This window comes from Vespa mandarinia, chromosome 25, assembly GCF_050613455.1.
Source record: "Vespa mandarinia isolate Hongniang chromosome 25, ASM5061345v1, whole genome shotgun sequence".
NCBI lineage: Eukaryota > Metazoa > Arthropoda > Insecta > Hymenoptera > Vespidae > Vespa > Vespa mandarinia.
Genome location: NC_140834.1, coordinates 123426 through 136856, shown reverse-complemented (window position 1 = coordinate 136856; position 13431 = coordinate 123426). Strand labels below are relative to the sequence as shown.

Here is a 13431-nt window from a genome sequence, read left to right as displayed (position 1 = left end):
ACCCCCTCCCCCACCCCCCTTTTCTCTCTTTCTATCCCTTAACGTGAGATAATAGAAACGAACGACTGGAAAAAAAGAGGAAGACCGTAACGACCACTATTTTTACGACTTTTTTCCTGATCTCTTCTACCGTACTACCGTTTAATCGTTATTGTTTTTCAAAGACGATTCCCGCGCAAGTTTACTTTTCGAGAAAGATAGAAAGGTAAATCGTATTCCTCGTACTTGAACAAACTCTCGTTCGTTCCTTTCCGGTAAGGATTCTCTTTACCCCCTCTAAATGACGTCCTTCGGTCGATGGATCTTCGGTATGGCCCGACGGCATCTAATCGTCGAGCTCGTACGTATCAGAGGAAACTTCTCCGACGGAATGAGACCGGCATATATATACAAGTAGATAAGATAAACTCCGTTTTCGCCGTTTTCAAGAAGGAACGAAGCTTCGGCAGGGAGGAGAGCAGAAGGGAAAATGTTATTGAAGGATCGCTCTCGAGCAGAGAACGGAGAAAAAGAGAGCGCGTGGAAACGATGGAAGAGAGAAGTAGCGGCCTGGGGAAAGACAGAGATATATAGATATAGATATACACATATATAGAGTGAAAGAGAAAGAGAGAGAAAGGGGGTGGAAAACAAGAGAAGGGAAGAGCGCATTGGGTTTACCGCAGCGTTACCACCCTTAGCGCGGTCTGAGTTCATTGCGCGAGTCATCAGTATCCATAAGCGATGAGTTACCCCTCTCTCGCTCTCTTCTTTCCATCTCCCTTCAAGGTGGTTCTTCGCCTCGGTGTATCTACGTCGATGTCGAAGGAACGAAGCTTGTGTTGGGGCACCTGCTTCGGTTGTTCGCTGCACTCTTCTTCCCTCCAGCCCCTTACTCTCTCTCTCTCTCTCTCTCTTTCTCTCTCTCTGAACTCGATGGACCGCCGCCTTCGTTCTCTCCTCCATCGGCGGTGGTGGTGGCGCAGAGGCGGGTGCTTGATTTTCTTAGGTCAACGTATAATGAAGCCACCGAGGAAGAGAAGAGAAGAGAAGAGAAGAGCAAAGAGAGAAAGAGAGAGAGAGAGAGAGAGAGCGAGAGAGCGCGGACATCCACCGTCCTAGACCAATCCCCGAGCTCGCTCAGCGTACACCCCGACGCGGGGGCGAGCCAACCAAGCGACGACTCCGATCGAGCGAGCATCCTCTACCTTCTGGACCAACGTCCGACCTTCCTAAAGCTCATGCTTTCGCGCACACATATCGAGTACCAGGAGATACACTCGCGCAAAGAGAGATTCCGACTTAATAACGGATAGTTGCAACCATTGGTCTCTTAGGGAAGAAAATCAGAAAAAAAGAAAAAAAAAGAAAAAAAGAAAAAAGATAAAAAAAGAAGAATAAACGAAACTTGGATAAATTCGATTCTTTTCTCTTCCTCCTCATTTTTCTCTCCATCTAAATTGTCTCATCCATCTCGTTATTATCACCAAGAAACACCGCGAATCCTTCGATCTTCGACGTTCGCGGCATGATTCTCACGGGATCAGAAACTCGTTAAGGAGCTTAGGCAAGCAATCTGGCGTCGCTTACGTTTTCGAGATCCCTTCGAGAAAGAGACGCTAGAACGACCCTCGAATTTCGAGTCGCGTACGCGACGAACGACGTCTAGGAGTGTCCAGCCGAATCACCAAAGCGGAAAAGAGAGAGAGAGAGAGAGAGAGAGAGAGAGAGAGAGAGAGAGAGAGAGAGAGAAAAAGATAGTGCCTGAAACGTGGAAGATCCGTGTTCTTGGAGGTAACGGGGCGAGATGGAAAAATTGCCTCGATGTAAAAACATGAGAATCGCTTCTCCGCCGTCCACACTCAATAAAAGGAGCCCGGACCCGAAGAGATACGCGATCCAACATCCCGCATAGAGATCGTACGCACACGAGCACGCTCGAATACTCAGAGACTCTCTTTTCTCGTCCTCTATCTCTTTAGCTCTCTCTCTCTCTCTCTCTCTCTCCCTCCCTCTTTCTCTCTCTCTCTCTCTCTCTCTCTCTCTCTCTCTCTCTGGGTCTCTTGCTCTCGCTCTGGGCATCCAAGGACGAGCTGGAGGGAATCCGCATCGAGTCGAGTGGTCAGCTATCGAAACCTCCTTCCACCCTTCTTCCAAGCCTCCTTCCACCCCGGGGAACCGACTCGAGCGGCCAATAATAAAAAATATACGATCTGTTGGCTCACACGGACGAGAGAGCGGCTGGCATACTGGAGCAACGTAGAGACGGCGAATTATACTTCGAGTCCGGTTCTAAGTGATCGCATTTCCACATAGACGAGCTAGCCCGATACGATATGAAAGACTGCCCCTCCGTGCCGTTATTGCCGCGTGTGCCCGAGAAAACGGTGGGTGGAGTGAACTGAAAAAGACCACTACCGATCGAAAAAGACCACCCGCTGTGCTGCTCGAGGGCGAGACGTTTCCAACCGAAACGTCGCTTCTTCATTGGCATTACCACCGCGTGGATATTTTTCGGATTCTTTACGATCTCGAAAAAAGACAGAGAGAAAGAGAGAGAGAGAGAGAGAGAGAGAGAGAGAGAGAGCGAGAGGTAGGGAGAGAAAATATTCGACGTCGATGGACCGAATACGGGTATCGAAACGCCCGAACGCCCCATCCACCCTCTTTCTATCTTCAGAAAATTATCGAATGTTACCGAAATAGGTATCCTCCTCCTCCTCCTCCTCTTCTTCATCTTCTTCTTCTACTTCTTCTTCTTCTACTTTTACTTCTTCTCCTTTGCGAGACTATTCCGATGATTTAATGGGGTTGCGTCCTTTTTATAAGGCAGTCTTATAAAATGAAAAAGAAAAGGTAGTCAGGATCCGCTCGTCCCTGATGAATATGATGCAGCTACGAACAATTACGCGAAATCTATCAGCAGCGTTGCTCCCCTACGTAGGCACTGCCGCTTGGCAGCCCTAAAGGAGGGCAAACTTAACGGAAGAAAGATGATCCATTCGTCATAATATAAAAATGGCCGTGACAGCGTTATCTGTGGCCATTTCCTGCAGCCGTAACGCCACTTCCCCGAGCTCACTTGTCACTATACCGGAGGTAATGATCATTACGAAGGGTCTCTCGCTTCGGTACATAGGTATATACGAAAGAGAAAAAGAGCAGCATTCGGGGGAGAGGATTTTGGGAAAGAAGAAGAAGAAGAAGAAGAACGACGGTCCAAAGTACGATGATATAGACCTTGTGCCAGCACCCCTTTTTTCCACCCCAAAGGCCCCCGCCGATGGGTGGGACAAGATGGCCGCTCCTAGGACTTTCCGACCTGCTTGGGTTTATGTGTCGTAATAAATGGTAATTTAAAACAGCGAGAACTAACAATTTCTTTCTTTATTTCTCTCTTCGTCGCATCCCGCGCTCTCTCGAGGCAAAGTACACGTACGAGACACACGTATATGTACCCACGTGGGCACTACGCTACGCTACGACGAAAGTAGGAGGGAAAAAGAGAGTGGAAGGTGAACTCTTCTCTCGCAAAGGTGCTAAAAGAGGGAAAGAAGAAGACAGAGACGGTTTTCCGAAAGAGGGATTGGAGCGAGCGAGGGAGGGTCGAGTCGGTGGTGTAGAGCTTTCTTCGAGATATACCAACCAAGAAGCAGTGGAAGCAGCCAGTCAGACAACCAGCCCACGTAATATAAAGAGATATGTGCCGCGGAATAGCATTACCATTAGGAGATATAGTTTAGCGGAGGTACCAGATGAAATGAGATACTGCGACTGAATCATGCATGAAGCCGAAGGTGCGATTCGCCACCTTCGTGAGTGCTGCGCCCGCGCGCTACCAACCAAGCTTCGTGTCTACGTACACAGCTCACAGATATCTCTTTGCCCTACCCAGCTCTTTTCCTCCTTCTCCTTCTCCTCTTCCTTCTCCTTCTTTACGCCATCCCTCTTACTCTCTCGCTCGTTCGTTCGCTCGCTCGCTCGCTCGCTCGCTCGTTCGCTAGCTAGCTCGTTTCTTCTTCACGGCCGCAATGAGAAAAGTGAATATGCTACAATATTCAAATGGCAGCCGCGCGACACTTTATTAAACGCGCTATTTGCATCGGCGCCTCTACCGCTCGGCCGCTCGACTCTCTTTTGTAGAAGCCCTCGAACTGGCCTTTGTCGATCAGACGCGAACGAGTTCCTTTGCGCCGGTTCAATTAAAAACTCCAGACACCAAATGCCTGGGATCGAATCGATCGAGCAGACTTTTATCAATCGGAACTCGTTCAAAGTTGCGTCTGGCTCTCTCGACTTTGAGAACTTTTCCCCGAGCAAAAAGGTGGACGATATATAGAGAGCGTATATATATATATTAGAGAGCGTAGACATTACGCTTTGGACGGCACGTGCTGCGCGTACACGCATTATGCTAATTTCACTTTTAATCTCGTGCGACGACATCGTAACACTCTCGTCGTTCTCTCGCTAAATTTCTTACCCCTCTGGGTCGTTCGAGAAGAGCCAGTTTGGCTGAAAACCCGGGGAAGAACATATTGCCGTCCTCAACGGAGTCCTCCACCTATACATATCGGAGGAAGGTTGCATATTCTCTTCAAATTGGGTACTATTTAAGAGGGGAATGGGTTTTAGGATACGATCCTAAGTTCGGAGCGAAAAGAACGAAATCGTTTTCGTCGAAGAGAAATCCTAAGGTAAGAATACAAAGAGGTAAGTAGGCGGGAGAACCGAGCGACGGTGGTGGAGCTATGGAGATGGTGTGCGTACCGGTGATGGTTGGTGGTGGCGACGACGCCAAGCGGTGGGAGCACTTATGCATTTATGCATTCGTATTTCCGCGCTCTCGAAGACGAACGAAGCCGTAAGAAGTCGTCGGAACGTCAGAGGCACTACGACCAAAGTCGCGTCGTAGCGGTCCATTGAGGAGGAGAGTGGAAGAAGGAAAAAGAGGAAAAGGAAGAAGAAGAAGAAGAAGAAAAGAAGGGGAACGATGGGGGGGAATGAAGGTGGGCGTAAAGTTGAACCGGAATAATAACATGCACCGTCGTTCGCGCCCACCCAGAGCAAAAATCTGAATATATGAAACGTAATGACGGAGCGTGGAAGAAGCGTACGCGCGCACGAGGGCTTTTGCTCGCTCCAGGTGGTCGCGCCGTCGCGCTTTCCCGTCTCCTCCAAAATCGTGTCTTTGGTTCCGTCCTTTCGATCCTCCCTCGATCCGGTACCTCCTCGCACAAGGATCCAGAGTCCAAGTATAAGAGGTCTAGACGGTCCAGATTGTGGATAGACCTGATGAGAAATGTCCTGTAAAGGCGCGATAGAAAGGAATGAACGAAGAAAGGAACTCTAAGGAAGGAAGGAAGGAAGGAAGAAAGGAAGGAACGAACGAACGAAGGTAGGATGAGAGCAAGGAAGGAAGGAAGGAAGGAAGGAAGGAAGGAAGGAAGGCAGGAAGGAAGGGCGCCGTCGTAGCCCGGGGACCCGTGGCTCCGCCTATCGGTGCGCCGCCTCGCGGTGGTGAATACATTTAGCCTGGTTAGTTTACAAATGAATACAGCGATTGAAGCAACTTATAATATCAATGTACCTCGGGCCGTCTCGCTCGCACGGCGCGCGCCACCCCTTGCGGGTATCTCACTTCCACCCACTCCCTTTCTCCCTCGCTCTCGCGCGAGGTTCCATACAGAATGGCCATATTAACTTGATAATTAGCTCGGTTATACGACTTGCAGATGAGGAAAGACTCGGGACGGACGTCGGCTACCCCTACCCGGAGTGGTGCCAGTGTTCCTTGCTCTGCTCCCTATGCTATGCTCGACTCGGCCCGGCTCCTCGTCGCTCGCCGGATGGATATAGAACCCTTAGTTCGTATTCCTCTCCCTGTCTGCCAGGAACCCCGTCGCGATTCGCCGTCTTGCCTCTGCCTGCCTGCCTGCCTGCCTGCCTGCCTGCCTGCTGCCTGCCTGCCTGCTGGCCTTGCCGTCCGCATTCTCGCGAGTGTCCTTTCATCCACGACCGAGGTGTTTCTCGTCAGTGTTACTCGCCAGTGTGCTTATCCCACAGTGTGCCTTCTTGCTCTTTGTGCGCTTCCTTTATCGTCGTGCCCTAGCAGACCGTGCCCGTCCCGGAGGTAGGTCGCGGAGCTATCGCGAACGAGGAACTTCTAGGTGGCGCCTTGGGGTCCCAAAATGGCCGCTCTGGTAGCGCCGCCGTACGCTCCTTCAAAGAGATCGCGCAAACCTCCTCTTCTCGGCCTCTCTCGTGCTCGACCGAAGAAACGCGACACCGAGAATACAAAGTATAGAAGCGCATTCCGAGAGATGACTGGCATTGAAAGCTGTCTTTGGAGCCGCACCCGGTTGGTCTCCTCGGCTACGACCGGAATACAGAGGATGGCGGCCATATTAGGCCTCGCTCCTCCTCCTCCTCCTCTTCGCTCTTCTTCTTCCATCGCAACAACACCCCCCCTCCCCGCGCATACACACACACCCTCCCCACCCACCTCCCTCCCCTTCTCTCTCTCTCTCTCTCTCTCTCTCTCTCTCTCTCTCTCTCTCTCTCTCCTCTACGAGAGTCTTTTCTCCTGATCGAGTTTATGTTCTTTAAAGAACGCGACGAATGCTTTGTCACGCGCACCTGGTCGCATTTCAAGATTTGTTTTCGCCAAGACTCGCACCGCTGAAAGATATGACGCGATTACGAATAGGCGGACGGGGAGGGGAAGGGGGAAGCTCTATGCCGGATGACGTCGATGGCGAAGAGAAGAGAGGCGGATCTTGCGTGCCTTCGCGTACACGAGAAACTTTTTATTGAAATCAAAAATCTAAATAAAGCGGCTACTTCGTAAAGGATACTTCGTGGAGGATGCTTCGCTATTACTTGCGCGTATCTTTACCAGCCGTGAGAGAGCCACGTCGTTTATCGTTTATGCTCGTCGCTTCGACGTCGATCGTAATCGCCGTCGCAGTGACGTTTATCTTAGAAAAAATTCTTTTCCCGGTCGTGGATCAAATAAACTGTCGCGCAACGCGCATGCGAATAACCAACGTCTTGATAGAAATTGGACGAAAGGAACGAAATATTGCGCCTGTGGTAACATAAATTCGATGATAAAAGTTACGCCCGTATAGAGGAATCGAGGAGACCGTTCGCAGTTGGAATGTTCGAAAGAGGGTTAAAGAAACCGATGAGTCGGACAATAATTTTCTTCAAGATTACTTGAAAAGTAAATTGTAGTAAAGTTTGCGTCGGCAATCGCGGAGAAACGCGCGCGCGCGATATATGGTCACGGGATGGTTATACGTAGTACGTCGTCGTCGCACCTGGCCGCATCGCGGTGTGGGTGCCATGAGGAGGAAGGCAAGAGGGCCGTCGAAAGTAATGTATGCACCCCTGTACGCACAATAGAGTCCGCGAGCCGAGGAGAGACACCTGAGCCTGCAGCCGCGGCGGAGCGTTATTCGAGCCGGCTGCTCGTTCGATAATCGCGCCTTGCACCGATCGTCGTTCTAACTGTCGCCAAAGAAGAAGAAATAGAAAGCGAAGGAAAAAAGCTAAGATGAGAGAGATGGGAAGAGAAGTGCAATTTCGAGTTTATCGCAACGACAATAATCGACGACGATAACGAATCGAACGAGTTGGAATAAAAGACGCTTGTCGTTAGCGTACCGACGTGATTATTTTCATTATAGTAGATACTGCATACACGTAGTACTTGCGTTCGTTGGAACGATCATTATCTCGACTTTGTGCCTTCCCACTGTGCTCGGGCGAGCGCGAGCGAGCGAGTACGCGCGCGCGCGCGCGCGCGCGAGAAGCCCTGGCTTAGATTTCATGTTTTTTCTTAATGATTCGAGCAATTAGCCACGCTGAGTGCCCTGACTTCTCGTCGTTCCGGCAAACTCCCTCGTCTCCTCCCTCTTCCTTTCCATCTAAGATCCCCGCGCGTATCGTCATTTTTCCTGCTCCTCTCGAAGATAAACGACGAAGCCGACGGATTCCGACTGGAAAAAAATGATTGCGACTCGTTACCACGATCGAGTCTACGACGCGTTGCTCGTTAGATTCTCCTACTCGATTTCTACTAAATAAAGATAGAAAGGCCACATTTTTCGAGCGAGCGAATAAACCATAATGGAACGAGCGTGCTTTGCCCGCTCCAAGGTTTTCTCCTTCTCCTTCTCCGCTTCCTCGTCCTTATCTTGCGAGGCTTTTTTCGAAGATGAAAAATTGTTTTAACGAGAGGGAAGAAAAATACGGGGCGAAACTCTCGCGAAAGGAAGAGAGGGACGTGCCGTGTTTGCGCATTGTTATGTTAACGCCTCGGCAAAGTAACAATCGGCTCGAGGACAATGGCGAAATCCCTTTGGACGGAAGAAGGAGGGAGAAGGAGAGAGAGAGAGAGAGAGAGAGAGAGAGAGAGAGAGAGAGAGAGAGAGAAGGAAACGGCGTTATCGCATTATCGTATTGCGGCACGGCACTGCCTTTACGTAAATTCACGCAAAAGTGCATCTCTTCGTCCCTTTCGTTCTTTCCCGCGACTTTCCCATCTACGTAAAATCTTCTTACTGGCGACGACGAAGCGTCCTTTGCCCTCCCACCCTTCCGTCTTGTCTTTCTCCTTCTTTCCTCCCCTCTTTAATATTCCCCGTTAGCATAAAAATACGAGAGATTTCGCACGTTTGTTATATACACACCGATAACTCGCAAGATATTATAAGTTTGCCCCCGATTCTGGCGATAATCTATTCGCGATTCGTTTGATTCCTGATCATTATCTTTTACAAAGTACAAATGTAAAGGAAGAATATTCTTGTCTCGAAAATCGTTAAGGAAAAAACAGATTGCACTTTTCTCGTCTTGTCGGCCATTCGTAGGCCTTCCGAGTTTTTCGTCGTGCAGGTACTTTTCTAACGGTATAACTAAACTATAGGATGCGTTGGTAAAACTGGCAACCCCTATACTACACGAAGGGATGGTCCCAGAGACAGAGATAAAGAGAGAAAGAGGAAAGGGGCGGCTTGTGGATGGGTGGGCGAATATGCAAATGTAATTGATATTACTTTTTAAATATTCCCCACTCTCCCTGGCAGCGACCACCCGTCTGTTGTTCGTTCGTTCGTTCGTTCGTTCGTTCGTTCGTTCGTTCGTTCGTTCGTTCGTTCGTTCGTTCGTTCGTTCGTTCGTTCGTTCGTTCGTTCGTTCTCTAACAGCAGAGGGTGCGCCTGCTTTATACACTCTTACTCTAAGTGCCTTTTACCCCCGTACCGTCGCTACCGCTGCCGCCACCGACAGTCTCCTATACTGCCCTTTTCCTCTTTCTCTCTCTCTCTCTCTCTCTCTCTCTCTCTCCGCTTTTCTTTACGCGACATCCCCGTAAGCAAAGCTAATTAATAGGCTTTACGAAGAGATAGCTAGGAGATATCTCGGTCCGGATTACCGAAAAGGGTACTCGTGTATCTCCTTGTATCTTACGAATCATTGCGTTTTTCCAAGAGTCGACGACATTTTTATCAGACGATCGTAATCTTTTCGTTTCGTTCCATACCGAGGGGAAACTGATGCGTCGTCAATGAGAAAAGAAATGAAGATCGGTCCATCGAGTGATAGCGATACGGCAGTGTTCATGTAGATTAGCTCGATAAATTCAGTATAGCCGAATATAACTGCGCTCTACGTGATATATCTGTCTCCTTTTTTTTCTTTCGGATGATCCGTCAAATACATATCATCGTCTACCTCGTTGATTGATTCAATTCTAGCTACAGGCGGAATCTAGTGAATTATCATATATTAATTTGCACGCGATACGCAATGAATCTATTAATTGAATGCACCACATCGACGATCCGCTGATTATGATTAATGAGATCATAATAGGGTTGCCTCGCGGCATTAGAAGCACGAGTGACCCGTATTTAATTACCGCTCTTCCCGAAGGCGATGCCTTTTTCTTTTTTTTTTTTTTTTGTTTGGACCGATTAAACGTACGAACAAATGTTTTTACCCTCTAAACGTCGTTCGTCCAATCAATTGGTTGATACGACCGAGAACGTACTCACGGATACGTTCACGTCGGTACAAGCCCTGCAAACTGCAAATATTAAATGGATCTCGATAAATACGAGACATTTAAATAATTAAACACTTTGGCCTTTAATATATTTAACTTGAAACAATACGTCTTTCCATCGATTTTAATATTTATCGGTTATTAAAGAGCGATTTCATTTTCATTTAACGTTGTAAATACTGGCCGGAATCGAATCAGAGAAATTCCGATGAAAACAACGCGCGTTTTCATAATTGCGATATTATAAATCTTCGAAATAGATCTATAAAATAGTATCAAGAAAATCTTTAATAAAGCACGCAATCATTTGTTATATTTCCAGATAGAAAGTAAAAGTAATCGGTTAGATTTTCTCCAACGAAGAACCGCTACTACGTAAGCAAACGCTATAAATCCATTCGCTCGGATGTAAAAGTGAGTTTTACGAGTGCGTAGATGATAACGTTCGAACGAGCTAGAAGAGGGAAAAGGAAAAGAAAAGAAGAAGAAGAAGAGAAAAGAATCGAAACGGCTCTAACATTTTCTTTTGGTTACCAAGAGGCGTCGAACGATCGTGGAAGTCTCTCCGATAAGTCATTGCGATAGCCCGCGCAAGAGAAAATCGCTTGCTTCTATTTTACCTGGCATACCACCGTATAGGTACGAAATACGATAATCTCAAAGGCGTATCGCGGGCCCTAATAGATTGACGCAAGCGGTAAGCAAGCGGCTGTCGGAGTCTTCAGCTTCTTTCTCTTTTTCCTACGTCTAGCCGGGCTCGAGCAGCTGTCTGTACGTTAAACTAAAAGAGAGAGAGAGAGAGAAAGAGAGAGAGAGAGAGAGAGAGAGAGAGAGAGAGAGAGAGAGAGAGAGCGGAGCGCGCGCGCGCGTACACCGGTGCTGGCAATAAGATTTATGATAATGCGTCGTCAGGAATAATTAGGTGTACACATACAACTCTCGTATTATGCATGGCGAGCGCGCATACCATCTATCCGCGTAGCGCACGGCAAAGTTTCCAACCGAGGAGAATGCACGGAGCCGGATCATTGGTAGTCGCTCAATTAAGACCGTCTTCTGGTAAATAATAACAAGAGGTAAACACGACAGCGTGCAATCGTTTGCACCTCGCTTAATGTCATAATCGGGCTTTTCCCGTATCCACGCTCCTTGCCTTTTCTTTAATGAGTCACGGGCGCATTTTTATCAAAGGCTAACTTTCCCTCGGGTCTTAACGAAGGGATACTCTTACGCATCGCGTTCTCGAGCGTGGCAAAGAGGAAAATGGAAGAAAGGGGAAGGGAGGGAGAGAGAGAGCAATGTCGACGACGACGACGACGACGACGACGAGGAGGAGTATAAGTGTAGTTGCGTGCCACGAGTAGGTAATTACCAGGTTCCCCAGCAGCGGAGCAGCGATGGCGGATTCTCTAGACTTGCTTGCTAGCTTCGACTGCAAAGGATTCAGGCATTCGGGCGACGCCACGGTACGATGTTCCCGTCACACCAGTGGTTTCAACGCCAATTAAACACCCGCTTGTCAAGGAGACGCCAAGAGAGAGAGAGAGAGAGAGAGAGGGGGGAGGAGAGAGAAAGGGAAAGGACGAAAAGGGACGCCCACGCACGCATCGAGCACCGATTCGTCGTCACACGCAATACGCATTGGCCTCGCACGAATTCTGATTATTACTTTACCTCTCATCGCGATGGCCAACGAGAAACCATGCGACCAATTTCGAGATTAAGAGGTTCTTCTTTAAACGGCAGATACCGCTTGGGGGAATTAAAGAAGGCATCGCTTCGCGATCTACATATATATTACTATTAGGTACGCTTTAAGTTGTATATTTAATTCATACATGGAGATATTACCACGTGCCACGTAAACGCGACTTACGCATTGCGGTAATTTCATATATAGTTTATACATTCTACGAATACAAATTTATTAGCGGCATTTAATTACGACAATCGAACGAGTGACGTTTCTTTCGATGTTACCCCGAGATAGTCGCTTCTCGTAAATGCAGCTCGCACGCAGCTTGCAATTAATGATTGTTATTAAAAAATAAAATCCAAATTAATGCGGGCGATAGAGCGTGCGCTAAATGAATAAAATCTGCCTTGGTCGTGCGACTTGACAAATGTCGTCTTTATCGGCATACCTCGTCCGTTTTTAAGTGCGTATCGTCGAATCGTAACGCAGCCGGACTTTCCTTAACCCTCCTCCTTCTTCTTCGCCGTAACAGGAAAGAAGGAAGAAGAAAAATTGCGAATGCATTTAGGTCGGAGCGGTACGACATAAGGCGCGATAACGAAAAAAGGCCGCGTGCGTGCCTCGATAAAAAATATATTACATGACTCGCGACGCACGTTTAAACGTATCGCGCCATAATTCTCTACGGTAAAACATTCCCCAGTTGCGTTCGATGTCTTTTTCCCTACGAGAAAACTAGATCGTCTAATCGTCCGTTTTATACCAAAGAAAAATATATGGATTTTTAAAAGAGCGTGAATTAACTTTCAGAGGAAGAACGGTGCTCGTTTAACACCGACGACGCAGTATTTTCACCCTCGTGCGACTGATTTAAAAGTACGCGATACCGTTACGTACACGAGTTACGTACCAGATAAGCGGATATCAGTGCGCTCTCTCTCTCTCTCTCTCTCTCGAGCGTGCGCCCGCGCGCGTACCTACACATATTCAGGCTGACCAAGCAACGTTCTTTATCGACGATCGCTCTCCGTGCTTTGTACTTTGTTCCGATCGTCCTTCGTCTTTCGTCGTTTCTCGCTGTTCTCGAGAATAAATCGAGCGTGAACCTCTCCTTTCACCTTCTCCAAGAGAAGAGCCTCGACATGAGAAAATTAGCCTAAACACGTGGGAGAAGGAAAAAGCTACGCGCAACCCCCCGACAATCAGCCCCCCGTGGCTTCGGTAGCTACGGTTCAACGTCACTTTTAATCACGTCCCGGTCGTAGGGTGCTGCACGCCACTGGCACCCATGGGGCCATTTAATTGAAACGACCGCTTGTTGGATATTCGACTGCTTTATTAGAATCATTCCTATCCTACGTCTACTTCCATTTCTTCCTCCTCCTCCTCCTCCTCCTCCTCTTCTTCTTCTTCTTCTTCTTCTTCTTCTTCTTCTTCTTCTTCCATCTCCTTCGGGTCTTCTAGTAATGCAAAGGAAATTATCAACTATCATATAATCTCAATATCGACTTTAAGAGTACACTTTGAGCCGCACGGAAATGGAAATTTTTAATGAGCGAGGATAGCGATCATTTTCCAAGTTGGCAAAGTTACTTTGAAAGGGAAAGTCGAAAGAGGAGAGATGGAGAAAAAGGATACTCTGTCGCGAATATGCAAGAGCAGATCGCGCATACGCAAGGTC

The 13431-nt window shown here is 48.1% G+C and overlaps 1 protein-coding gene and 1 long non-coding RNA gene across 4 annotated transcripts in view; one reads left to right on the top strand and one right to left on the bottom strand.

The window, feature by feature from the left end:
- Positions 1-13431, top strand: part of Usp10 (ubiquitin specific protease 10) — a 105414-nt gene that overhangs the window by 43615 nt on the left and 48368 nt on the right. For 2 of the 3 annotated variants that reach the window (XM_085664112.1, XM_085664111.1), the window contains exon 1: positions 11413-11861. The exons of the other annotated variant lie outside the window; for it this stretch is intronic. The gene's annotated coding sequence lies outside the window, so the exon portion shown is untranslated. Of the gene's footprint in view, positions 1-11412; positions 11862-13431 lie in introns of those variants that run through there. 3 annotated transcript variants of the gene reach the window in all.
- LOC118446727 (uncharacterized) overlaps positions 3325-13431 on the bottom strand; it is a 52379-nt gene continuing 42272 nt past the window's right edge. Inside the window, exon 3 of the long non-coding RNA XR_014983576.1 lies at positions 3325-5271. This is a non-coding gene — a long non-coding RNA (uncharacterized LOC118446727). The remainder of the gene's footprint in view (positions 5272-13431) is intronic.